At 56.1% G+C, this 24,133-nt stretch overlaps 1 protein-coding gene across 1 annotated transcript in view; it reads right to left on the bottom strand.

Moving 5' to 3' along the window:
• Positions 1 to 24,127, bottom strand: part of AGAP3 (ArfGAP with GTPase domain, ankyrin repeat and PH domain 3) — a 58,304-nt gene extending 34,177 nt beyond the window's left edge. The window contains exon 1 of the mRNA XM_040464429.1: positions 23,973 to 24,127. The gene's annotated coding sequence lies outside the window, so the exon portion shown is untranslated. The remainder of the gene's footprint in view (positions 1 to 23,972) is intronic.
• Positions 24,128 to 24,133: the final 6 nt, after the last annotated feature.

Genomic DNA, 24,133 nt, shown 5'->3' with positions numbered 1-24,133 from the left:
CTGCAACTGTCCCCGGGCGGCCAGCCCCGCTCCATGCTCAGGGCCCGCGGGCGAGGGCCAGGCCCATGGCGAGGGGCGCGGGGCTGGGCCCGGGCCGGGGCCGCGGCCGGGGCGCACGGACCTCCGGCCTCTGGGCACCTGGTGTCGGGCCGACGGAGTCCCTCAACGCTTCCACCTCGCAGCCGGCAAGCCCAGACCTGGAGAGGCCTGCAGCCAGCCCGGCAAGGAGAGGCGGCAAGCCTGGCCTGGAACACCCTGGAACGGCGGCACCAGGGGAGTCGGCCTGCTGGGGCAGCCCCCGGAGCCCTCAGAAAACAGGAAATTCCAGCCCAGGGCTCCTCCTCGGATTGGGGCAAGTAGGTGAGGAGCCGTCATTACCAGCAGGGCCAAATAAATAACAGTCCTCAGCAAGCCACACACCGGGCCCTGTTTTGGACAGAAGTGGGCATTTGCTCTTTCTCTGAAGCACCAAACAGGCGATACACCACGGGGCCCAGAATGATGAAAAGCTTCAGGGAGCAGTCAGGAGGCAAGTCATAGGCCCTCGCTGGCCCTCAGCCTCCTTATCTGTAAAATGGGAGGCCTGACTGGGGTCATCCTTAGTTTGGGGCCAAGACATTCTGAGGTTGGGAAACTCCAGAATCAGAGTTGCTGGCTCTTCTGTTAGTGGCTGAGGTGATCTTCTCCCTCGGAGACTAGAACATTGTCTAGACTGGGTTAAGTGTCCCGCCTAAGGGCAGCAGAAAGTCAACGGGTAAAACCTTCGGGCCCCGGGCCACACAGTTCAGGACGAAGCGACTCATTTCTGGTCTGAGGTCTCCAGTGTCCTGCTTGCTGGGTCGCACCTCCTGCTCAGAGGCTGTGCAGAGGCTGGCCTGCCGAGGTGAAGTGCTCGCCCTCAATACTGGCTGGGGCCTGATGCTCACTCCCTCGGCGCTCCGATTCCTGTCCGCGCGTGTGGGCTGCACCAGAGACTCATTGAGTGCATCGCTCACCCGGGGGCAGGGGGCTGGCCCGCTGTGCTTTCCAGTGCATTTTAAACATCAGGCCCCAGCCATGAGCTGGTTTACCAGAATCCACAAGGACCATGAGCAAGCAGAGAAACCAGCTTAGGCAGCGACAAGGATGAGGGGGGCCCCCGCACGCGCTTTAAAAGAATACTCCCAAGTTTCCTCCACCCCCAGTCCGGCCCAACTGCCAACGTCCCTCTCAGCCTCAGAATTCCGAGTTCCTGGTTAGAAGCAAAGTGGCACATTCCTGAGGGGGCTGGGGTGGGGGAATGCCTAAGGAAGGCAGAGCCTCTCCGCCTAGGTGCTCCCGAAGAACCCAGAGCTGGAAACTCTCAAGTCCCGGGCTGGATCTCCCAGGGCTGGAGAGCCCCGGGGGTGATTGCCTATTTTCCTGGGACTAGTTATTAACAGTGATGGGGATGGCTTCTTCCTCTCCGGGATGCATAGCCCCCAGATAATAGATGGTTCCACAGAGGAACCTTCCCCAGGATCCTTCAGGCATGGAGACAGGAACACGGCCCTGGAACCCTGACTCGCTTTTCCACATTTAAGTCTCCCACACTCAACTTCCCTATCTGCCTATCTGTCTGTCTGCCCTCCCTCTCACATACACCCGGGGAGTTACCCCTCCCCAGAAGACCAAAGCTGCTTATCACCAACCGTCCCCCCCAAGCCAGTGAAATTGCAAACACCAGACAGCGGCTATGCCTGGGGACTGAGAAGGGACAGGGCTGCTGTAGAACCCCACTGGCTGTCTCCGTGGGAGAGGAGCAGGACAGCATAAAGGGGTAGAGGCCCCAGACACACACACACGCATACGTGCTGTGGGGACGCAGGCAGCAGTGGCTTCCCCGAGAAGGGAAAGAACATCTTACATTCTCGGAGGACGCACCAGCTCCTGGCTCCCACGGCACCTGCAGAATCCAGTCCAAGCAAAATGCTCAGCCTGCGTCAGTTCCCAAACCTGCAACAGCGTCCTCATCCTCACCTGGCTGCCTCTTTCCTATCCCCCCTTCCCGGACCCAGAGAAGGACACCTGCCTACCCATAAATACCGCTGGGACACCAAGCCAGCCGAAGATCTCAGGAACGAGAACAGCACGGACACATACCTCCCTTTCTCATTGGCGTCAGCCCCTGGTCAAGACGAAGTCTGTGTTCTGCCTGACAAGATTCTGCTCCAAAGAGATGTGGCAAACACAGCCCCAAAGACCTGAGGCCCCTCCTAAAAAGCTTCAAGCTGGGTGGGGTCACAGGAAGAGCACTGAAATCCCGCGACGCTGGCCCTCCTGAGTTCGCAGAGTCCTAAGGTCATCAGAAACACCAGGCTAACTCTTGCTGAAGGGTGAGACAGTCCGTGGCAATTTCTGGGGGAATGAAAGACACAATTTCGCAGGATGCCTGCGGTGTGCACTCGGGGAGCTGGGGGGTGGGGTGGGGGAGAGAATGGATACACTTTACCTGGAAGCAGACAGTACGGAAAACGAGCGGGGAAGTCAGAAGGACAAAGAGCCGACTCTACATGTATCCACAGGTGGGTGGGCTGGACCCACTAGGTAAACCGGCCTGGGCCTGCGACATTACAATGAACCCCGGGGAGCCGGGGTTTGGAAAGAGAAAGACCCCTGCGACGGCGTGACCTGGGAGGCACTGCACAGAAAACGAACACTGGTGTGAGGAAAGGGCAGCCTCCAGCCTGAGAATCCCACACAACCTTGGACCTAGTCTCCGCTCAAATATTTGCTAGGGGTGACCCACTGATAAGTAGGCAGCCGTGCCCGGCTGAGGCCACCCCAGCCAGAGAGAGTCTGAGGACGTCCTTCTCAGAGAGGAGGAAGGGCTAGCTCTCTGCTCAAAGCCAAAGGGTGCACGTGAGTGGAGGAAGTGATCTGGGCTCCTTCCGGCGGCCGGAGGGGTCCGAGAGTCACCCTGGTGTCTCCAACATCGGCCACGCCCTTCTCGTCCACAAGGTGGCAGCAAAACATCTTCCTGCAGCTTGGGCGCCGCAGAGAAGGGAGGCCCCAGGAAGGTGGGAGCAAGGCCGCAGGAGGACAGCGGCGAGGGCCACACCCAGAGCTGCGGCGGCTGGATGGTCTCTAGCAAGCTCTGTCCCCTCCGAGCGGGCCTCTGGGTGGGGGGCTGGGGAGGCCACGAAGAGGGGGACACTCTAGACTAGGCTGGCCCACGGCCTCCCCAACAACGCACCATTCCCACCGTAATGGGGGACACGGCCCTCTTTAAGGGTCAGGAACTGTCCACTGAGACGCACAGCGGCAGCTTCGTCACTGCGTGCGTGGAACACTCATCCCTCTCAGGTGCTTTTCTGCTGCGTTTACTGCTCCCCCACTAGACCTCGGGCCGGCACGCAGGAGACACGCAACGGTTGAATGAATGAATGAATGAATGCATGCATGCATGCTAAGCACGAATTGCATACCCTGACTTTCATTCTCCTTGTGAGGAGGGAGGCAGACTTAGACGGTCCCTGGCTGGGACAGTCCGCTAAGGAGATAAGTGACAGCCCAAATCATCTGCAAAGACCGCCGGTCAAGAGACGTGGGGTGCACTAAGACACAGGCTCTGGAGTTGAAAGAACTTTGTTCAAATTCAACCTCTGGACCCTGCTGGCTGCGTCTGTCCACAGTCACTTGAACCTCACTGGGCCTCGGGTTTTAGTCTATGAACCAGGAGTAATCCCATCTTGCCCCCTGACGTTGCTAGAATAGAAGACCAGTGCTGTCATTTGCGGAGGGTCCGACATGGTGCCTGGCGCAAAGCAGGTGATCGGTTAAGGAAGCCGTTCCTGCCGGCTGAGTGACAGCGTGGAGAGTCCTGTCGGAAGCAGGCACAATTTCAACTGGTGCCAGCTTTCTTCCACTCGGGAACCTAATTGGACACACCAGCAGTTACACATCAGCACAGGCCTGTCCGTTTACTAGCTCGCTCGCTCTCTTCTCCGCAAGATGCAGACCTCGGAGATCCCCGGGGCCCTGCTGGATCCCGTCTTTCTCTGAACACCTGACGAAAGCTGTCATGGGCTGCGCTGTTCCCCCCCCCCGCCCCCCCCACTTGTATTATGAAGTCCTAACCCCCAGTGCTCTGGAATGTGACCTTATTTGGAAATAGGGTGCTTGCAAATATAACTAGCCAAGATGAGGTCACACCAGAGTAGGGTGGGTCCCAACTCCCCTATGACTGCTGTTCTTACGAATAGGGGAAATGTGGACATGGGGGCAGTGATGGAGAGAGAAGATGATGTACAGAGACACAGGAGGAAGACGGCTGTCTACAGGCTGAGGAGAGGACAGAGGCCTGGAACAGACCCTCCTGAGTGCCATCACAGGAGTCACCGCCCTGCCTGCCCACTCCCGCATCTCAGACTTCCGGCCTCCAGACCATAAAAATGAATGTGCTGTGGTGCCGTGTGACGGCAGCCCAGGAGACGGACAAGAGCTAGACCCAAGATGGTGGGCTCCAGGGGCCCAGGCAGGTGTGACTGCACAGAAGCCAGCTCCTGTCCCCAGGCCCTCCCAGGGTTGCACAGAGGAACTAGGAGCTCCGCCCCCATAGCCCAAGGTCAGGGTCTCAGGGAGCTCACCAGTGGCTGCGTTCCCCACCACCCTGGGGGAGAAGTGGAGAGGATCAAGGGGACAGTGGGGGTTGGGGGCAAAGGGAGGAACCCAAGACCACCCCCTGCGGGGCAGTTGGCCATCCCGGAAATGGCCTTCTAGCACCCAGCTAGCTACTGGATAGCAGTTTCCTCGTTTTCTTTCTGTCCACAAACTCTGCGCGAGGCTCAGTACCTCTGTGCGCCCTCCTGACCTCCCGGACCAGCCTCCTGACCTTGCTCTGCCTGGCCACATCCTAAAACCCTAAGAGAGACCCAGACAGATACTGCTCCCCCCGCTCAGACCGAGAAAGAGCCACAGGGCTGTCTGAGGACCGTGGGCCCCGAGCACGCTGCGCTCTGCCCAGACAAGTCCTCTGCCTTCCAACCAGTGTGCTTGTGCCGTATCACCTCGTCTCCTCCCTGTGACCCTGCGGGGGCAGGGGCGTGGCACTTGCCTCGCTGCCTTGTTCTGGCGCCCAGGGAGGTGGTGGGGGGAGGGAACACTGGGGACTCCAGACTCACAACGTACCACAGTGTGCGCTTCCTAATGGCTCCTTGCCTTTCCATCCCAATTTTGACACGTTTCCTACATTTCATGTGTCTTCCAAAGTGTTCTCTTCCTTCAGAACTGAGCAATGGTCCGGCCCAAGTCCCAGGAGCTAACAATCTGCTTCTTCCAGTCCCCTGGCTTCCAAGGGCAGTCAGTTAATGAGATTTTCATTCCTTAGCAGCAGGAGCTGGGCTTATTTGTGTTCACCCGATTTTTACAAAAGTAAAATATCTTGGGGCGCCTGGGTGGCTCAGTCGGTTAAGCGTCCGACTTTGGCTCAGGTCACAATCTCGCAGTCCGTGAGCTCAAGCCCCGCGTCGGGCTCCGGGCTGATGGCTCACAGCCTGGAGCCTGCTTCTGATTCTGTGTTTCCCTCTCTCTCTGCCCCTCCCCCATTCATGCTCTGTCTCTGTCTCAAAAATTAAAAAAAAAAAAATGAAAATAAAAAAAAAAAACTTAAAAAAAAATATCTTGGGGCCTCTGGGTGGCTCAGTCAAGCGCCAGACTTCAGCTCAGGGCATGATCTTGTGATTTGTGAGTTCGAGGCCCACATCAGGCTCTCAGCTGTCGGCACAGAGCCCACTTTGGATCCGCTGTCCACCCCCCTTCTCTCTCTCTCTCTGCCCCTCCTGTGCATGTGCACTGGCACTCTCTCTCTCTCAAAATAAATAAATAAAACCTTAAAAAATTAGAAAAATGTATCTTACTGAAGGAAAGAATGGATGAAGTATAATAATTGCACAAATTCGGCTCCAAAATGGAGGCGCCACAGAAAGTGAACTGCTAGCAGGTGCCCCACTGCCACTGACCCCACCCAGGGAGCTCAGGTGCATAGGGGTAAGTTCAGGGCCCAAAGGAAAGGAGGCTGCGGGGTACTGTACCCTAAAGGGGAAAAAAAAAGAAAGGCTTGGGTAGTCCAGTTTTGTTTTAATGTTTATATACTGGGGCGCCTGGGTGGCTCAGTGGGTTAAGCCTCCAACTCTTGATTTCAGCTCAGGTCATGATCTCACAGTTGGTGGGACAGAGCCCTGCATCAGGCTCTGTGCTGATGACTCAGAGCCTGCCTGGGATTCTCTCTTTCTTTCTTTCCCTCTCTCTCTCTCTCTCTCTCTCTGCCCTTCAACTCAAGCTCACACCCACTCTCTCTCAAAATAAACAAACAAACATTTTGGGGGAAAAAAAGAAAAAACACTTATTTATTTTGAAAGCGAGAACAGGCACATGCATGCACTGGGGAGGGGCAGAGAGAGGGGGAGAGGGAAAACCCCAAGCAGGCCCCATGCTCAGTGCAGAACCCGACAGGGGTTCGATCCCACGACGAGGAAATCATGACCTGAGCCAATATCAAGAAATGGACGCTTAACCGGCTAAGCCACCCGGGTGCCCCGAGAGGCCAGTTTTAAACAGAAGTTTAAAAGTGTCTGAATTCCCCTTACAGATTTTGAAGGCAAGGCAGGTAACTTCCTCAGGGGGTGGGGCCTATGCTGAGACCCAGGCTCTAGCCCATTCCCAAGGCCACACCTGCCCAGTGCGGGGGCGGGGGGGGGGGGGGTGAGGGGTCCTGCATGGGCTCCCGTGGAAGGTAACTGAAAGCAGGACCTGGACAGGGAGATCACCTCCCTCCACCCCTGCCAGTTCCCAGACCCTGCAGCCCTCTCTCAGCATCCCTAGCTGGACTTGTCTCTGCTGTCGAAGCTAGTATCTGATCTGCTCTCACTTCACCAGGTCCTGGGCTCCTGGACATACACAGGCCAGCCCTGCAGACAGTGGAGCCACCTTCGGTACCCTCTACACCCAAGGCAGCAGCCACATGGGACGCCACCGGTCACCTGATCATAAGAGCCACTTATTGAACACAAGTAAGCCACACTGAGCACCTCACACACACTGACCCGCACAACAACCCTCTGGGAAAGGTAGTTAATCTCCCCAACTTACAGATGTGAAATCTGAGGCACAGACGTCACACAGCCTGAGGTCACCAGCTAGCAGTGGCTGAAGCTGGCATTCCAACCCGGGCCCTCTGACTGGCCCCGAAGCCGGGTGGCCCGGCCAGATTTCTGCAGACACGGGCCGACCTGGGCCCAGAGCTCATCCTGCGGGGAGCCCCTGCCTGTCTTCCGTTCTGGGTCCTCGCATCAGCGAAGACCAGCCCTGCCCTCCCTAGCAAGGGCCCTCCCTCCAAAAAGGCCCCCCAACTTCCTCCTTCCCTACCTTCCAAACTAACTCCTGCCCCAGTCTCACTGCCTCAGTCAGAGCCTGCCTGATCCAGGCTCTGGAGCTACACCTCTGAAAGAGGGGGGCAGGGAGAGAGAGAGAGAGAGGTGGCACTTACAAAGGAGAAAGCCGCCTCGAATGATTACTTCTAACAGGCAAAGGGAGGCTGTTTGGGGCCGATGAGCCCTTGGCCCATATGATTTTCATGCCGCGTAGACAGCGCCACAGAGAGGCTGGGGCTGCGGGTCAGGAAGGAGACGAGTCCATGAGAACACCCTCCCGAGTTGAAGATGCTTTCCTCCCCTGGGGGAGCGCAGGCTTTCTGAGCTGAGTGTCTTACTCCCCACCTGCCCTGCAGGGTGCCTGATGCCTCACTTCTGCCCACACCTGGAGGTGGTGCCCAAGCCCCGTGCCAGCCCACATGCAGAAGGGACACGGGGCGCCTCAGCATACCCTCCTCGCGCCCCTCGCTGCCCAAAGGCCCTGGTTACCCACACTCGACAGTGTGGGGGGCGGGGGAGGCAGGGGGGGAAGGGGGGAGCCAGGGGACGCCCATCAGCTACTGCTGCAGGGAAGGGGGGAGGCGGGAAGCAATATGCAGCAAGGCTTGTCGGATTTCCAGGCAGAAAAAGGATCAATAGGTCCAACTACGTAAAAATACAAGATACAGAACAATTACAAATTCTAAGTACCCAACGAAAAATAGAATTAAAGGGAAATCAAACCTGGGGGGGTGGGGGGAACAAGGTGACTGTGTCAATGGGTTAATATCACAAACATTGCTTAAAAAACAGGGCGCCTGGGTGGCTCACTCGGTTGAGTGTCCAACTTCGGTTCAGGTCATGAGTTCGAGCCCTGAGTCGGGCTCTCTGCTGTCAGCACGGAACCCACTTCCGAGCCTCTGTCCCTGCCTTTTTGTGCCCCTCCCCCACTTGCCTGCTCATGAGCATGTGCTCTCAGACTCTCTCTCAAAAATAAACATTAAAAAAAAAAAACAAAAAACAGGGGAGCCTGGGTGGCTCAGTCAGTTGAGCGTCCGACTTCAGCTAGGTCATGATCTCACACTCCGTGAGTTCGAGCCCCACGTCAGGCTCTGTGCTGACAGCTCAGAGCCTGGAGCCCGCTTCGGATTCTGTGTCTCCCCCTCTCTCTGCCCCTCCCCTGCTCATGCTCTGTCTCTCTCTGTCTCAAAAATAAATAAAAACATTTTAAAAAATTGCAAAATGTCTGTTTTATTCACTCTGCTGTCCAAAACGTTTACAGGGAGCACACGACTTTTGTAAAAGGAAAACGAAACGGAAGCAGCCAGAAGGCTGTTACGCTTGGGGGTCAGAGCTGCACGAGGAAAGGAAAGCCAGTTCACCAGAAACACAGGCGAGTCTGCGCTCTGCTGGCTGCTCGCTCGGCCCCCCAAAGCCCTGCTCTGGCCAGCCCCCAGCCCCAACATCTGCAGCTGCTCTGGGGTCACCATGCATTCTAACAAGGACTCACGAGAGCCTTCTTCCAAGCCCGGCTCTGGGTGAGACACAAGAAAGCGAGCTAGGGCTAGTACATATAGCAAATGTACCATTTCCATCTTCTTAAAATTAAAAAAAAAAAAAATTAACGTGTATTTATTTTTGAGAAAGACAGAGAGAGAGAGCACGAGCGGGAGAGGGGCAGAGAAAGAAGGAGACACAGAATCCGAAGCAGGCACCAGCCTCTGAGCCATTAGCACAGAGCCCGACGCGGGGCTCGAACTCACTAACTGTGAGATCGTGCATGGCCTGAGATGAAGTCACCCAGGCGCCCCTTAAAATTTTACTTGAGGGTATAAAACCGCTTTCACAACACACTCAAAAACTGCTTTTGGCCCCCTGCCCCTTTCCTTTGGGGGGAAGTTTCCAGAATGAGTATCCAGCCCCCCACTACCTCAAAAGGACTGGGCCTCCAGCCCTGCAGCGAACTGTGCCAGCGGCTTCCAGAATGCTCTTGTACCACCCCCCGCTGTGGACTCAGTTCTCGTTCACCCTGGTTTGTTACCACCTTCACGTGTCACGGCGCATACTCACCACCCTTATCCAACCATTCCTCTATTCGACGGCATCCTGGTGGCTTCCTTTTTTAATTTTTTAAGCCACTACAAGCTTCTTCTTTCCATGGGCTACAGGCCCAAAAGTAGGACAGTTGTGTTCAAAGGCAGATGAGTTTCTCGTGTAAATGGATCGTGTTTGACGGCTTCTCCAAACAGCAACTCATCGACCCAATCTCCTACGAGCGAGGCGGCCCGACAGCAGCCCTCCGGCCAGCATCGATGGCTATGCGCTGGCTGCCTGCTGTCAGACAGGGGAGCCCAGGACCTCGCTCTTCTGATCTGGGTCCCCGATGACTCATGAGGTTAAGCATCTTTTCATGATTACCAACAACGCTCACCTCCTCTTCTCTGAAGTGTCTTTCTGGCCCTGTGCTCTCCCCATTTGTCTTTGGAATTTTAAAAATCTTTTTCTTAACGGTTCGCGGGAACTCTGTATCACAGGCATCGTAAGCATTTAACTGGCATATGGACACGGCAAGCAAACTCTCCTACTACAGTCCACAGAAACGTAATTAAATCTGTTAATTTTGTAATGGATTCTATTAGAACGTCTGAACAACAACAACAACAAAAATCCGTGAAACAGCGATCATAAAAAGAGGCGGGCTGGGGCGAAGCTCTGCTCGATCGAAGATTAATGCCAGCTAGGACTCGCGGAAGGAACACGTGCCTGAGAAAATCAGCCCGTGGCCACCCTAACACAACTGATGCAGGCGAGGATCGCTGGTGCCTGCGAACCAGCCCCAGAGAGGGTGAGGTCCCTGCAGGCAGCTTACTTCCAAGGTGCTCAAGCCCCAGCCCACTTTGCAACTACTGGACGGGAGGAAATGGCCCCTCCAGACTGTTCCCTCCTCGGCATCACTAACAGCAGGGCCAGATGTGACACAATAGGGGGTAACCCTGTCAACAGGGTTTAACCTGGATCTCATCAACCCCCAGACCTCACTCCAGGTCCTGGGCGGCATGAGGGGGCAGGGGCGGGGGCGGGGGGGAAGAGAGGAAGAACGTCGATACAGCCAACCAGCAACAGCATCTGAATCCGGGGCACGGACCGGACCCGCTACAAGAAATCTGACCCAGCCTCTTCAAAGGCCGCGTGGTGGGGAAAAAAGCATCTTGATGGATCCCATTCCATCCCGATCCCATCCCGATTTGGAAAGACAAAAAGGTTACGGAAGGTATCTGGGGGTAACTGAGGAAATTTGGTTATGGGTGAGCTCTCAAGTGATGTCAGACAATTCTTGCTCATTCTCTCGGGTAGGACACTAGTATTTTGTGACGTGGAGGAATGTGTCAGCGCTAGGAGATGCCAGCTGAAGCACCACCCCGTCGACAGCTGCTGACCGCTCCCATCACCAAAAAGAATGTGAGGCGGGGAGGAGAGAGGAAGGAGCAAATGTACGTTGTTGTTGTTGTTTTGAAGTTTATTTATTTATTTTGAGAGAGAGAGGGAGCGCACAGGCAGGTGAGGGGCAGAGAGAAGGAGAGCCAGAATCCCAAGCAGGCTCCACACCATCAGCACAGAGCCTGATGTGGGGCTTGAACTCACAAACTGCGAGATCACGACCTGAGTGGAAACCAACAGTCAGACCATGAACCAACTGAGCCACCCAGGCGCCCTGCACACGTGTTAAAATGTTAACGATGCCGGGGCGCCTGGGTGGCGCAGTCGGTTAAGCGTCCGACTTCAGCCAGGTCACGATCTCGCGGTCCGTGAGTTCGAGCCCCGCGTCGGGCTCTGGGCTGATGGCTCAGAGCCTGGAGCCTGTTTCCGATTCTGTGTCTCCCTCTCTCTCTGCCCCTCCCCTGTTCATGCTCTGTCTCTCTCTGTCCCAAAAATAAATAAACGTTGGGAAAAAAAAATTTTTTTTAAAAATGTTAACGATGCCTTTGGCGGTGGTCATTTTTTAAAATAAAAAGCTGGGGGGGGGGGGGAATCTGTCAGGTCTTTTCCTTTATAAATTCTAGGTTTCCTATCTGGCTTAAGAGGATCCCTCTTATCCCCAGAAGAGATAATATTCTTTAAATTTTATCCCGTGTTTTATTTAAATTTACTTATTTATTTTTTTAACGTTTAATTATTTTTCACAGAGAGACGGGGTGAGTGGGGAAAGAGCAGAGAGGAAGGAAGACAGAATCTGAAGCAGGCTCCAGGCTCTAAGCTGTCAGTACACAGACCAACACGGGGCTCGAACCCATGAACCGTGAGATCTGAGCCGAAGTCAGACACTCAACCAACTGAGCCACCCAGGCACCCCCTCCCGTGTTGTAAAATTTTTCTCCGTTTCATGGCGCAGCCGCATATGCTGGCCGAGAGCACAGGCTCTGAGACCAGCCTTCCGGGGTCAGGTCCTGCGTCCGCCATCATCTGGGGGCCACGCTGGGCACGTGCCTTTCCATCTCCCTGCCCCCACCTGCAGGATGGGGGTCACACTCACCCTGTAGGGATGTCCAGAGAATGACCAGGAGGCGCGCGGGGCGGTGCCTGGCATGTAAGGAGAACCATCGGCCAGTTAACCTTTTCAGTACCGTTCTTTCCGAGATCCCAGATCTCATCCTGCCGCCCTTAACGTAGAACCCCATAGAACCCTGCAGCTCCCCGCACCGCTGCAAGAGCCGTCAATCTTGCCGCGTTTGCAGCACAAACACAAAGTGCCAGAGTGTGGGGTGGCACATTTGAATAGTTGAAAAACACACTACGCCAGCAATTTTCATAATCAAACCACTATTCCAGTAAAACAGTGTCTCGCCGTGCCTATCAAAGCAGCCAGGCTTGCCTGGTACCCACTCGGCCGCCCTTCCACACCAGGTCACCGTGCACAAACCCCATCACGGCCCGAGGCATGCACGCTTGCAGGAGACACAATTTTTCTTCGGTGGCGGCTCAACGGAACAGCCGAGGCCGCTGAGATGAGGGAAGGCCTCTGCTCGGGGCCTCACCCACGGTCACCCTGTCAAGCCACCCACCAGTGAGGGTCACACAGTGTGGGCCAGTTCAGGGCTATCTCTCCGCCAGTACTTGGCTCCTTCCCCACCTCCGCCTGGCACGGGCCTGATGGAGGCAGGGCCACACTCCCATACTTCCCAGGGAAGCTTCCTTACTGGACAGGAATGGCATTTCAGGCCTGAGCCAGCGGACCCGTCAGAAGCATACAGAGCAAGCACGACACCCATGTTTTCAGTGATCTCGCAGCTCTGACCCAGCTCTGACCCCTCGGGGAGGAGCGTGAACTCCAAGAGGGAGGACAGAGAACCAGGCATGCCTCCTCCCGCCCGCTATCACTCCACAAAGGTCCAGAGCCAGGCCCAAGCCAGCGGAGGGCCAGCTCCGCAGACTCCAGTGGGAGACCCCTCCCCACCCTCCTGCCAGAGAGAAGACACAGGCCTCAGAACGAGGACACCTGGCCTCCACCATAAATGGCCTCCCAACTTTTGGCCCTGCTCCTCAGGCCAGCAGGGGCCCACACGGCCAGGAGAGGGCCCCTTGGGCAGCACCATGGCCCCAGAGCGGGACAGAGCACAGTGATACAAGTAGGAGGCTCCCTGAAGGACCGCCGGTGCCCAGCAGGGCTCCTGGGCTGGCTACAGAGCAGGGAGGCCCCCTGGTTGTTGGCCAAGCATTCTCTGGAAGTGACAGCAGGGCTCTGTGCCCACAGGGGAAGCAGATACCAGCTTATGACACAGGCCAGCTGGGGTAAGAACACCAACCGCTCTAGGCCCTGTGAGGATCGAGGGCCTCAAACTGGAAGGGTGGGCCTTGGAGCTGGACAGACCAGGTTTAGACCCCAGCCAGCCAAGCACCTCCATGAGGCTCTCTTCCCAAGACTACTCGGGGTCCAGGGGGAAAGGTGCAGAGCCCCGAGGCCCCAGCCGGCAGGGGGACTGGGGCCCAGGAAATGACAAGAGAACCTATTAACCTAGTTCAGGACAGGGTCTCCTTCCCAACAGTGCCGAGGCTCGGGACGATGAGAGGCCTACGAGATGACAGCCTCTGTCTCCTTGGGTTGGCTCGGAGGTGTCCCATCGAAGCTATCACAAAGGGATGCCCGGCCCACCCCATCCGCAGGTTCCCTAGTGGCTCTCTGGACAAAGAATCCAGGCCCTTCCTGCCATTAGAAGAGCAGAGGGGTAAAAGGAACCTAGCATTTATTGCTGCAATAAACGGGATATACCTTCCTGGGTGTGGTCCAGGATAACCTCACCCCCGAGCAGGGAGCAGGGGGGCGCCTCCTTTCCACAGGAGGAGAGTGGGCTGAGACAGACCAAGGGAGCCAACCGAGAACTATGGGCTAATGGGGGGCTTTACTCTGTGCCACACGTCTTCCAACTGCATACACGTTTACAAAGTTTCTGCTAGAATATATATATTCCGCTATTCATACACACACACACACACACACGCCATAAATTAAAGGCAAAACATAAACCAAGAAAGCCTACAAAAACAGCCCCTGCCTAAAATGCCAGACACGGTGAAGAGAATATTGTGACATTTGCTGGTTCCGTGTAGCATCTTGGCACCACCGCCATGGGTCATGGCTGAAGGGGAGGTGATGAGCAGGATGGCCCAGGCCACCTCTCCTCTTGTGAGCTGGAAGGAGGTCACCATGAGGCAAAAAAGCCTGGAGGCCAAACCGGGCCCGGCTGCTAACCAGTGACCTTGAATCCTGGGTCAGTGGCTTCCGCCCTCCTGGCCTGCAAGGCACCAAGACTGGGCTCGTCCTTCTCCGACTGTGCCCCAGGCCGCGCAATCAGCACCCTATTCCCTGACTGGGTGCACCTCCCCGGCCGGCGCTCCGTCTGACCTTGTGTAAAGCTGACAGGCAGAAGGCCACCTAGTCCACAGATTGGGCCGTTCACGTGACCCCGTCCACCAGCAGCTCACCAGTCCGCACTTGAGAACCTGCGGGCCCGTCCTGTGGAGACGAAAGGAGCCCGGGGAAGTGTCATGGCCCTTCCCCGCCCGCCTTTCTTCCCTCACCCGAAATTCAGGATTACCCTCCAGGTCCAGGCGACAGAGAGGCAAGGGGCTGAGAGGGGACGCAAGGAGAGCCGAGCAGCAGCCGCATGGGATGCGGAGGCCAAACCAAAGTGACGTGAGCTACACCGAGGCCTGCAGCCAACCCACCGGTAACAAGGCGCTGCCCACCAGGGGCCCCCGAAGCACCCATTTATCTCCCAAGAGGGGGCCTGGGTTCACACCCCCCCCCTTCCATCCTTGCACAAAACCGCAGGAGTGCGTGAGACCCCGTGACATGAAAAAGTTTGTGGTGGTGCTCCCACAACAGCAGGCCGCTTGAGATTTTAAGAAAAACGCACAGCGACAAAAACCTACTGCAAATCCAGTAGGATCTGTTTGCGATCTCAGTGGATCTGTTGGCGATCAATCACCGCGGCCGTGGCAGGTGCTCAGGAAGTCCGTGCCTGTGGACTGGCTGCTTGAAAGTTTTAAATACAGTAGAACCTTGGTTTGCGAGCATAATCTCTTCCGGAAACATGCTTGTCATCCAAAGCGGTCGCACATCAAAGCGCATTTCAAGAACCATTGGCTCAGTTGTGATCCTGCGACGTTCGGGGTCACGTACAACGTATTGCAAGACATCACTTGTCTATTAAGTTAACATTTAACAGAAATGTTTGCTTGTCTTTCGGAACACTCGCAGAACAAGTTACTCGCAATCCAAGGTTTTACTGTACAATACTTTAGAAAGCTGAATCCGAAAGGATATACCCCCTCTGCATTCACTTTTTACAACAAACAGGTGTTCTTTTGCTTATTATGGGCTAAAATTCAAGATGTTCTTCCAACACTATGGCCACGGCCCCCCCTCATGGTTACTGAGCCCTCCCCCCTCGGCCTGTCCAAATGGAGCCGGGCTGAGGGCGGAGCTTGGAGACAGGACGAAAAAAGAATGTAAAATACCCCATTAATAATTTTTCATCCTGATCACATGTGGAAATGATTATTATTTCAAATATACTGGGTTCAATAAAATATAGTATTAAATTAACTTCACCTTTGGGGGGGTTTACCTTTTATTTTTAAAGTTTATTTATTTATTTTGAGAGAGAGAGAGAATGCAGAGGAGGGACAGACAGAGAGAATCCCAAGCAGGTGCCGCGCCGTTACTGGGGAGCCTGATGTGGGGCTCAATCCTATGAACCCCAAGATCAAGACCTGAGCTGAAATCAAGAGTCGGAGGCTTAAATGACTGAGCCCAAGCGCCCACCGCCCTTTTTGTTTTTTTTTAACCTTCCTTAATATGGCTACTTGAAGATTTCAGCCGACACTTGGGACTCACACGTGTAACTGGGCGGTGCTGAATTACAGCAAACACTTGAATCGACAGGCAAACAATCAAATGAAGGCCATGCTGGATGGCCATGTGACACTCACCGTGACAAACTGCGGTCCAGGGTCTGGACCCCTCAGCCAGAGCCTCGGACAAATCCTGAGGTGGCTCCCCGCTCCGGGGCCTGCCAGGCTATACCAGCTCGCCCCAATCTCCCCCCCTCCAGAGTCCGAGCTACAGGAGGAGCCCCAGGCCGCGGGCACCGCGCACCGTGCACTCACTCTCGTGCCCTCACTTAGTCGCCACCCCCACCCTGGAAATCGTGACAGGGCCTGCCAATCGAGGAGCCCTTCCGAGGGAGTGGTGCCGCTCTAAAAGCTTTGCAGGCATTAACCGACTTCCTTCTCACACCTACACGACGAAACGGGTGCTTGTTAACCTTATTTTGGCAACGTGGAAGCCAAGACACAGAGAGGTTAAGAGACTCACCAAAGGTCACACAGCTACCAACTGGTTCAGCCTGGGATTCAAATCCAGGCATTGTGGTTCCAGAACCAGGTCTGTGCCCCACACAGGCCCCTTCACACTCAAGGGGCCTGTTTAACAAAAAAAATCTTCACGGCCGGGAAGCTCGTCGGCCCCTCCCTGGAAGGTACGTACCAGCAGCAGAGGGAAGAGAGGGAGCCCCGAGTGGGGTCCAGACCTCCTGGTCTCGCCCGCCCCACCTCGCACACAGTCACACACGCCCCGAGAGGCCATGGCTGGGCTTGAATCCCACTCTGTGAGCTTGGGCTCTGGGTTTGCAAGCCATCAAAACATCAAATTAAAAGGCAAAAGAGAAACCGGTGGAGGCGGGCTCACCAACAGTGGCAAGGAGGGGTGCCGACTGACAAGAAAGAGAAAGAAAAACACCCGCTAGAAACAGGCACAAAAACAGAGGCACGTCCCTCTGAAGCCATGCGGTGTCGGGCCGCTCTCAGCGCCCAGAGCACAGCCTGGTCAGCCCGGCTCAGGGTCTGGGGCGGGGGGCCCAGGCGCTGCCTGAGAGATGGAGGCACACAAACGTTCACTTCAGAAAAATCTCCATTAAGAAATTAAAACCATCCGACATACAGTATGAACAGAGGAAGGAACCAAGAGGAAGATGAACAAAGGATACGAACAGAATCGAACAAGATACAAATGACCTAGAAATTTTTTTAACGCTCTCACTAGTAATCAACTGAATATGAAATACAACAACAACAAAAAGCATTTTAATGGGTTTTTTTAATATTTTCTTAAAGTTTGTTTATTTGTTTTGGAGAGAGAGAGAGACACAGAGAATCCTAAACAGGCTCCGAGCTGTCAGCCCAGAGCCCGATGTGGGGCTCGAACTCACGGACCGCGAGATCACGACCTGAGCCGAAGTCCGACGCTTAACCGGCTGAGCCACCCAAGCGCCCCATCCTGCAGCCTTTTAAAATAGCAGCCAAGTGGGGCGCCTGGGTGGCTCAGCCGGTTAAGCGTCCGACTTCGGGCTCTGGGCTGACAGCTCAGAGTCTGGAGCCTGCTTCCGATTCTGAGTCTCCCTGTCTCTCTGCCCCTCCCCCGCTCGCGCCCTTTCTCTCTCTCACTCTCTCTCTCTCTCTCCAAAATAAACATTAAAAAAAAAAAAAAAAAAAAAAGGCCAAGCAAGGAGTGACCTGCCAGTCACAGCCTGGCAGGAATGAGACCCCAAGTATCCCGAGTCCCCGACAGGGAGCTAACAGATGGACAGATGAACGCAGGGGCTCCCTTTCTACCAGTGGAGGCTTTTCCACAAACACACAAATCCCACCTTTGCCGCCAATAATATCAAATCAGCTCCTCTGTGACTGATTTGTGACAGCAGAGAACAGTTAGAGAACAGACCAGGAGGACAAGCATCAGGCAGGTAACAGTGGGCACCTCTAAGGGGCAGTGGGAGAGGGGGGTACACGTGTTTCTTCTGCTTCCTTCCACATCTGAATTTGTTACACAAGCATGCGTGACTTTTGATGCTCACACATATGTTCAGCTGTTTTCAATGTTTAAATGTTTCTTTTTAAGTTTATTTATTTATTTTAGGAGAGAGAGAGAGTCTGCGGGTGCAAGCGCTGTCGGCACAGAGAGGGACGCGGGACTCGAACTCACACACTGCGAGATCGGGAGCTGAGCCGAGATCACGAGTCGGACGCTCAACCGACTGAGCCACCCAGGTGCCCCACAGTGTTTAAATATTTCTGAGTGTTTCCTGAGCAAGCATCTCTGTGCTATATGCAATCTCTGTGCTGCTCTTGGAGGGGAGAGACACCTCCCAGAGCCACCACTCAGTTGGGGATTCAAAACATCCAGAAGAAAACTACAGCAAGAGAGAGGGGCCCTAAGTTCCCCTTAAGTTACATCCTAAAAGTTTCCACGGGTTAAACTGGAGGTCAAAAAGCTTCCCTGAGAGGCGCCACAGGAAGGCTGACTGGCCAAAGCTCATCTAGTCCATCCATCCAAGGGAGGGAGCACCAGCCCCGCAGCTGGAAGACCAGTGTCTGGTACGGCCTTGGGAGAGTTACTCAATCCAGGTCCCAGGCTTTGCAAAATGGAAAAGGATACTTGCATACCTAGAAAGAGACCTGACAAGTGTTTGTTGCAAAAGCCCATGACCATATCCAGCGGGCAGGCGGGGAACGGTAACCAGGGCAACGCAGTACCAGCCAGTACCCACATCCTCAAAGCAGGTGCTCCAGGTTACCGCCCTCCCCTGCTTCCATAACCCTAGGGCTCAGCTCCATGCCCCCAAATTAGCTCCCCTTTGCCCCTTGGCCTGGAAGTCAGGAGGAAGGCAATCCGGTTAAACTAATTTCAAGTTAGCTGCGTATTAAAAAGAGAATGAGGGTGAGGTGAGCGGAAGGTTCCCCGGATGGGTGTTCAGGGGATGCTGAATGAGGACACGGGAGTTCTCAGGGCCCAAGACTGCCCCTGCTCCAGGCCTCAGCTCCCCTAAGCCTGCTTTGCAAGAAAGGCATCTTCACTCCCGCCTGGTCTCCCTGGGGCCACTGCTCCCTTGGATGCTCAAACTGGGGTCCCCAGGCCCGTCCCCTCCAGACTCAATGCCTCAGCCACACAGACCAGCCTGCTGCTCCTTGAATACCACTTCATACTTTCACCCCCGCCCCCGCCCCGCCCCTGCTGCCTCTGCAAACCTGTTCCTTCTGCAGGGAAAGTCTCCTGGAGCCCCATGCCTGGCATACAGGTTCCATGAAAGAAAGAAATGGCAGAGGAGGGGCGTCTGGGTGCCTCAGTCAGTTAAGCATCCGACTCCTGGTTTCGGCTCTGGTCATGATCTCATGGTTCCTGAGTTAGAGCCCGCCATCGGGCTCCTTGCTGACAGTGCAGAGCCTGCTTGGGATTCTCTCTCTCTCCCTCTCTCCTGCTTTCTCTCTCTCTCTCAAAAATAAGTAAACCTCAAAACAAAAAAGTTAAAAAAAAAAAAAAGGTAGAGAAAAGTATGTAGCATGAGCTAGCCCCAGGGTACTTAGGAGTAAGAAGTGTCTTATTCGGAGGGTGTCGTCCACTTGGCAGAGAACAGAAGTTCAGGGACAGAGGACTGAATGGGGGAGTGGGGGGAGGGGGGCCACCCTGCAGCCTGGAGGAGGTAGTCTTTCCATCCCTCTCCTGTGACCTTGAAGAAAGGGGTCTTGATAAGTCTTCCCCAGGCTCTAACCTTTGCCCTGGTTGTGTTCAAATCTTGGCTTTATTCCCACCCCTCCCAACCCCTGCTTTGGCATCTGCAGGCGGATCCATTCAACCTCAGTCAGTCCAGCATGCTGCTGGGGCTCCCCCCCTGCCTTCCACTGTGCTACATGCAACTGGGCCACACGGTAGGAGCTAAATAAATGTATCTGGAACAAACGCAGCTTTCCCAGGCCACTAGCACCCACCCAGATATCCTCTTTTTCAGAATTCCTAGAACTCATCTGTGCAAAGTCCTACCTAAGCCTCCAGGCCACCACCAGGCACTCATTCCCGAAACCAGCTAATTACCGGAACTCCAGGGTAAGTGACAGACCCAGATCCCTGGGCCCCCATCTCAAACCCACTGAATCAGATCCCTTGCAGGAAGCCTCAGAAACGTGCACTTCAGCAAGTCCCCCAAGTGAATGTTACTGCCAGGCTGGGGAACAGCCGGGAGAGTTTCCCGGTCTCCAAGATGGCTATGATTGCCCTCCACCTGCCTCACCGCACGATGGGGCTGCTGTCGGGACCTGGTCACAGGACACAGAGAAAGCAGGGCGGACTCAAGCCCCCAGGCAGGCCCGTGAGCTCCTTCTGAGCCCTCCCCAACACCTCTGCCTTCAGCTCAGGGCCCCCTTCCCTCTCCAGCCTAGGCTCAAACGCAACGGGAGCACCTGTACCTCCTTACCCCAGTCCCGAACACTCCCCAGCCCGCGCCCATGGTGGCAGGCCTGCAGATCCTGAGTTCACCCTCAAGAGCGAGGTGGAAGGGAGAACGAATCAGCCCACTTTGGGAATGCTCAAAGGCACTTCATCGTTTTAAAAAAAAAATGCTGGAGAACAGGGCGCCTGGGTGGCTCAGTCGGTTGGGCCTCTGACTTCCCCTCAGGTCACGATCTCACAGTTCCTGAGTTCAAGCCCCGCAGCGGGTTGTGTGCTAACAGCTCAGAGCCTGGAGCCTGCTTTGGACTCTGTGTCTCCCTTTCTCTGTCCCTCCCCCACTCATACTCTGTCTCTCTCTCTCTCTCAAAAATAAATAAATACTAAAAGCAACATTTTTTTTTTATTTTGGAGGAAAACAAAGGGGGCGACAAGTCGCCCAGTTGACAAAGTCCGGTTCCTCCCCAAGTAGGAGCCACATGGCATACTTGTGGCCAAGGCCGGCTTCCTGGTCCTCCCTGTGGGCCCACAGGGCCCACCCCTGCTTGCACTCCCCTGGGGCAGACCTCCCGGGATTCACATCTCCTCAGAGACAAGCCTGCCTTTCCTGGCCACTTGCTGGGACCCCAGGCGGCTTCTTGCAGGAACTCATCCTGGCTCCTGGCTTACTTGGCCCAGCATCTGCACGTTCCATGTGCCCAGGCTGTCCCCTATCTGGACTGAGCCAGTTCCTCTGCGGCCCTCTTTCTAGGGCACAGCCAGGAGACCGAGCAAGTCCCGAGAGCTCCTGCCTGAGGCCCCACACGAGCCCTGACTGATCAGCGTGGATCCCTCCTTTCTCCGAGCCTCGGTTTCCCCACCAGGGAGAAGAGCCTGGCTCAGAGGCTCTGCACACGGTGAGCCTGCCATCCCACCACCCCCACCTGCCGGGTACACTGCTTTCATGCCTTAAAACAGCCGGATGGACCCCTTTTCTCCTTCCTTGGCCTTTGGTGGGAAAGGAACTTTTCAAAAACAGCCTGCTTCCCCTCAAATCCTGTCCTGAGACAGGAAAGCGGAATGTTCCTCTGCTTCCTTCCTCCTACCCTGGCTGCGGGGTCTGAGGTGACTGAGTGAAGCAGGCAGAAGACAGGAGGGCAAGGTGCCATGGTGCTCCCTCAGTCCCAAATGGATTCCGACTGCGTCTCCTGGGTCACCTTCAGAGCTGGAACAAATAAATCCTTCACCGAAGTATTACCAGAGTGAGGCGGAAGCTTATTATACACTAGGAAAATGTCATCCCTTCCCACTAAGAGGCTCAGCCCTAGTAAACACAGACCGGCCTCCCGGCTACGGATGTGTTACGTAACAATATCAACAATATCGCCTGGACCCAGGTTTGATGCTGGGCCCTGGCAGGGGGGCTCGGCCAGGCTCACAGGGAGCCGGGAAACGCCCCAAGAAGCTGCTCTCCTCCCTCCCCCAAGCAAGAAGGTGGGGACACTGCTTTACAAGGCAGCAGCAATATGGTTGGGCAGATGGAGGCTCTACAGCAAGAAAGGATACAGGGCAGAAATTGGAGAAGGAGTTTTCTGGGGTTTTTTTTTTTTTTTTTTTTTTTGGCTTCCTTTTGGGGGGGGGGTATTTGTTTTTTTGTTTGGGTTTGTTTTTTGTTTTTTGTTTTTCCCTGCCTGCCCAGAGCAGAAAATCTATGTGACAAAAGTGGGGAAGCAGGGGTGAGGTGGGTGATAAAGATGGGTCCCAGGAGAGAGGCTGGACAAAACAGGGGAGCGGGAGGAGAGGTGTAAGGCCCCGCCAAGGGAGAGCAGGGAAGCGGGGATCAGGAGAGCTGCGAATGCAGTGTGCGGAACAGCTGGGCCTGGTGACAATGAGACATCGGGTCCCGGGATTCACGATACCAAGCTTCCAGGCTAAGCAGACAGAACATGGGGTACTTCCAAACCGCAATGGGGAAGTTGGTCACGGGGGAGGGCTCTACGAAGAGAAATTCCGCCCAGCGCGTTGAATTTAAGACAGGGGCGAAAACTGAGCACGTCCTGGGAATCATGATCCTCGTGGCACAGAAGATGCCCAGCTGGAGGCCTCCTGAGTCCTGGCTGGGGGGGGCGGGGGCGGGGGTGGTCACAAGCCACTGCTAAGGAAGTTGGAGCTGGATGGGAACCCAGCTGATTCTGCCTCTCCCTGCTCTGGGAAGCGCTCTGAGGGAGGCGTTCTCCCTCAGCCCCTACCTCGGGCTAGTCCATCAAGTCTCTTCGACAAAAGGAGCTGGGGGGAGGGGGGGTATCTGAGAGCCGTTCCTGAACTTCTACTTCCCCAGAGGGACAGTGTCGCTCTGGGGAATGGCGACTCTCCCTGCCCCACCCGTTTCAGATCGAGGAGGAAAAATTGGTCATCTCCTCTCTTTGGGGCCCTGGGCTCACACAAATGCCATCTCCTGGTCCCCAGCCACAACGGTGATTCAGGCCATTTACTTGGATCCATGTTAATGAGTTTTTCCCCGTCGCCTAATTAGTTCACTGTGAACTCAGCCTTGAGAGGAAAGAGGTAACAGAGGATTGGGGAAAGGACAGAAGGAAGTCAGCTTGGAGTGTGACAAGAAGAAGGCAGGACTCTGGGTCTAAATGGGGTCTGCGGCTCCCAAAACACTGAATGCTCCTTCCTCAGCTGTGGGGACGTCCAAAAGCAGGAAGGGAATAGTGTTCAGGCACAGGAGCCCTGGAGCCTTACACAAGGAGGGGAAGGTGGGAGTGTGGCCCTAACTGCCAGGCCCAAGAAGTGGACAGGCCGTTGCCCACAACTCCCATGTCATCGCCAAAACACCTCGCAACCGACCCTGCATTTCCGCTAAAGCTGAACCCACCACCTGCTTGCTGGGCGTCCCCCTTCCAAAGGAGCCAGAGAGGAAGGAGATGACCCAGGGCGAGGCCCATCTGCCCCTTGGATGCTCAAAGGTCACGGTGCCACCAGGGAATCTGTGGGTGTGGTGCCCCCCCCGACACATCAGGGGTCGTGGGATATGTGCCGACTGCGTGAACCCACTTCCTCTGCGCCCCCCCCCCTCCGTGGCAGCCAAATTCCGGGGCTCAAGAGCCTAGAGAAAAGGGCGCTAGGCAGGGCAGTGGCCCGGGATTCTGGCATTTGACGCCCAGCGCCGTGTCCGTGGAGGTCAGACAGCGCCCCGCAGTCCCGCGCCCGCCTCCCGAGAGGCTCCTGGGTGCGCGGGGGACCGGACGAAAGCGCGGATGTACCGGCCGGTGCCTCCCACGCGGTCGCGCCGCCGGAGCCCCGCGCCAGGCCCGGCCTGCGCCCGCCTTGGCAGCGGCAGCGTGGGGGGTGTGCGTCGGGAAAGGGCGCCGCGGCGAGCGCCACCCTCCGGGGCCCGCGGGCGCTGGGCCCGGGAAGGCTGCCATCCACTAACGGGAGGCTCGATTCCCCCGCCCCGCCGCGGGGCAGGGCCGGGCCGGGGCAGCAGCCCCACCTCCCGGCCCGCCGAGGCCCTCCGCGGCGCCCACCCTCCCAAGGCATGCCTGGCCAGCTCCGGCCCCAGCCTCCCGCACCTCTGCGGCTCTGAGCGCACCTGTCCCCGGGGCGACACCACCCTCACGCCCTGGGGTACTAAGAACGGAAAACGTGTCCCCTGGCACGGGACCGGCCCCGAGCCCCAGTGTCCCCGGACGAGATACAGCGAAGCTTGGACGACCGCTCTGCAGCGCTGGCGATCAGCAAAACCGCGTGGCCAGGACCTCAGGCGCGCGACGACCCCAGACGGGGAGAGCGTGGCCGAGCCGGGCCACCGCGCCCCAGCTCCCGCAGACCCCGGCTCCGCTCACCCTCGATGGAGATGACGTGCTCCCGGATCTGGTTCTGCAGCGCCAAGTCCTCGATGCGCTCGATCAGGTCGTAGATGGCGTAGATATTGGGATGCACGGATTCGAAGCGTTGGATCTCGGCCCGGATGGCTGCCGAGTTGGAGAGCGCGAACTGCTGGGTC

The sequence above is a fragment of the Herpailurus yagouaroundi genome, unplaced genomic scaffold, assembly GCF_014898765.1.
Source record: "Herpailurus yagouaroundi ecotype Mexico unplaced genomic scaffold, PumYag 483, whole genome shotgun sequence".
NCBI lineage: Eukaryota > Metazoa > Chordata > Mammalia > Carnivora > Felidae > Herpailurus > Herpailurus yagouaroundi.
This window is presented reverse-complemented; position numbering and strand designations above follow the sequence as displayed.